Source organism: Haliaeetus leucocephalus, unplaced genomic scaffold (assembly GCF_000737465.1).
Source record: "Haliaeetus leucocephalus isolate CR32 unplaced genomic scaffold, Haliaeetus_leucocephalus-4.0 Scaffold41, whole genome shotgun sequence".
In the NCBI taxonomy this organism is placed as follows: domain Eukaryota; kingdom Metazoa; phylum Chordata; class Aves; order Accipitriformes; family Accipitridae; genus Haliaeetus; species Haliaeetus leucocephalus.
Genome location: NW_010972477.1, coordinates 2,574,509 through 2,578,129, shown reverse-complemented (window position 1 = coordinate 2,578,129; position 3,621 = coordinate 2,574,509).

Genomic DNA, 3,621 nt, shown 5'->3' with positions numbered 1-3,621 from the left:
ACCTCTGTCCATCAACTAGATAATTTCCTGCTTAACAGAAATGTATCATGGCACATACACAGATACCAGCTTCTTGCCTTCTTAAAATGGAGGCATAGACATCTGAGTGCACTGCTGCACCTTCAGTTCCTCCACCTGCAATTTGAGAAGATCTAACTTTGAAGTTAGCTTAGCTGTGCTTTGAGCAGGGAGTTGGATTAGATGACCTTCTGAGATCACTTCCAATCTAAATTATTCTACCATTCTAAGACATATCAAACTAAAGGAAAGCAGGGAGAGAGATAGTGAATATACATTCAATCTGTGAATCTCAATGAAATCTGGCTATTAATAAGTTTTTTTTTTTTTTACTTTTGAGTAACAGTCTGTATGTCCATTTCTAATTCATGTAGATTAATGCATGGCATCAACTTTGGCTGGATCTGAACCCTTTGTGCAAACATCAGTCTTATGTTTGTTCTTCTGAATTTCTGTAAGCTTCAGTTGGATGAAAATGGGGCTCAAGATAGGCATTCTGCAGCCTCAAGGATGAAAACACTTGTAAATAAGCCCCCCAGTACTCCAACTTTGTCAGTGGTGTATGTTTTAATTACTCAGATCAGCTCTGCCATAGCAAATTTTAGTGTAGTCTTACAACTTGCGAGCCAATTAGCTTCTGTACAGTGGTTTTGGCTTTGGATATCCCAACAATGGAGGCAGTCTCAGGATATGTTTGAAAGACCTTGACTTGTGAGCGTACAATGTCAAGACTGCCATGTCTTCCTGATATGGGCTACTCCTGACTCCTGGATGTTTGAGATCAAGAACAAAAAATGACTGAGTTAAGTTTGTGGTTTAAGAATGGCTTTGCTGTAATGATAGAGAAACTTTGCAAAGTAGTGGTGTGGGAAAAATCTGCTGAGAGTGAGCCAGGTTCTTACTTTGTAGGCAGAACTAATGCCAGTGAAAGACACATTAATGAAAATGTGCTGTAGTGAATGCTTCTGAAGCAACCTGTTCACAGATGTACCCTAGGAACTTCCCAAGCCCTAAGGACTTGTGGAGGTTCAGAGCCCACTGGGGTATACCTTCTTGGAAGGAAACATGGACTTGAAAATAATGGGGTCAACAAGTCGGAAATTGCTGCTGAGTTTTGATGAAGCTGATGAACAATTCCCAATTCAGCTGAAAAAAGGAAGTGTAATATGACTTTTGGGCTTGGTTTTGGTCAACATCACAGTGAGAATTTAGCAAACTCGTGAGTTCAAACACACCACTCGTCCTACCCTACACATGGTGTAGGATCAAGGGATGCAGTCTCACGTTTCAAGGTATCAGGAAGGCTTCTTTCTGATAGACTGGCTGAAAGGGTGGTGGGATGACTCTGGGAACTCAGTTTTGGTGTCTCAGGCAAATCTCAGCACACCTCTAAGACTCTGAAAAGAGTCATTGAGAAGATGCTGCTGACTCTAGAATTGGAAGCTGTTCAGTACTCCTGACGGGTAGACAGTACACACAAAAACGTGATGCCTGATCCACCAAGTGCTGGAGTAAAGGACATGGGCAAATGCCTTGTGTTGCCCTGTTTGCTAATGTAAGACATCACGGTACAAGTTATCAGTTGTACGGGATGACTGTACCAGGGCCCTTTATTGCTCACAGATTTGAAACTTCCCAGCTGTGTGAACAGCCACTCCATGCCCCAACCAAGGTGCTCATCACTGTTGAATGAGGCAAGGATGAGGGGATGGCACAATATATCTACATACAGCCTGAGAGCATTTGTGTAGGTCAGTGATGGCTTTAGGAGGGTTCCCTGAAAGAATGCAGGCTGGATATACGGATTACATGAATGGATGTTTGCAGGAGGGTTGTATATTAAGCTTGGCAAAAAGCCACAAAGGTGTATTGGTGTGTGTCCCATGAGCATCAGACATGTGTATCCTGCAGTCCCTCTACAGGCTTTCAGCTGGGTGAAGACTCCAGTTAGCCCTGAGACCAGGCACAATGGTTAAGCACCTGTAAGTACAATTAAACCATTCTGTTCCAAAATAGGGTGGCTCCTTCAAACTATCCACAGCAGTAGTTGTTGCCACATGCTGTCCCCCCAAAACATACCGCAAGGCGGTGGCTGGAAGGGTTGCAGATGGCACTGACCAGAACTGTGCCAGGGAATAGTTCAGCAATCAAACAGTCATGCTATTTGTGCTAACGCCTGTACTCTGACCCTGATAATTTTCTAGCATAGATGTAGCCTCAGAGATGTAACTAGCCTCAACTGAGACCTTGGAACCTGCAAAGTTAAAATACGTAACTCCATAGCAAAGCTAAACATCAATGAACCATTTTTAGGACGTTAACACCAACCCATCCTCTAACTTAGTGGGGAGATAACATTTTTCCAGTGGCAAGCCATTACTGTGACTAGGATCTTGGTGAATACATCTGGAACCAAAGGCAGCCAAACCAAATGACTGTGAGGTGGTGTTGGTAGTGACCAGTGGAGAAACACAGCTATTAGGCAGTCCCCCGCTGCTGTTCATATAAACATACTTGAAGTGCAGCATACAAAACATACCTTTCCTGCAGACGCATTGTCATCATCATCCTGGCTTGAATTTGAATGTGACCTTGGGTACTTCTTACAAGGTCAGACAAGACTGTCACCCCCTTTCCTGCTGAAGCATCACTAGGACCCCTGAGACTGGCTGAGGAGAGCAGGTTATAATGTTACCCCTGATTAGCACCAGGATGTGATGCTGAATTGATTTCACATGTAGACATTCCCACAGCCTGTGCTGTCTGTAATTCTGTGCACTGGGCTTGAAGGAGCTACAGTAGAGGATTTTGCAGGAGCACGCAGGGAGGTTAGCAGTGGAAGTTGCACCGAGGTGCAAAATAGGCCTTGCAAAAGATGCAAGAAGTAGTAGCCCTCTGACAGGTTAAAAAAGGGAGGCTAGGTGCAGGTTAAAGTAGCAAAGTACTTAAAGTACTTTGCTTAAGTAGGTGCTCATATAGAAATATTTCTGTCTCTGGCCAGCTATTGTTGAAGCATTAAGGAGAGACAGCAGGGAGGAGCTGTTAGAGCTCTAACCACATACCAGACCAACAAATAACAGCCAAAGCCTGATCAGATGTTTTTAAAGATGCGTGCATACCATTAACTCCAATACTTGAACACCAAAGTGAAATTGCAATTCTAGCATCTAATTCCTTTCAAATCTAGAAAACACATTCTCTTCTCCAGGCAGAAGACTCAAGTGAAAACAAGAATTTTAAGTGTTACTTCAGAAGGAACACCTAAACTTCAGTGGAAAAGAAGAGTAACCATGGAGTCTTTGAAGCAGGACATACTGCAACTTATTCTTTCTTCTTTCAGCTGAATGCACAGCTCAGAAGCAAGGCTGGACAGTCTTTGACTACACCAAGACTAATTTTGTTAATTGTCAGTCCTTTAAGGTGTGTATCCTGCACTGCAGAAACTCACAGGTTTGGCTTGCTTATAATAATAGCAATGAGAGGAGAAACCGCTCATGTCGCTGTAGCTCATCCAGGCAGAGCAGCATGCTACTGATCAGTGATAACATGTCACATTTTGCAACTGCCCAGAGAAAAGATCCCAGGGCAAAAGACCTGCTGATT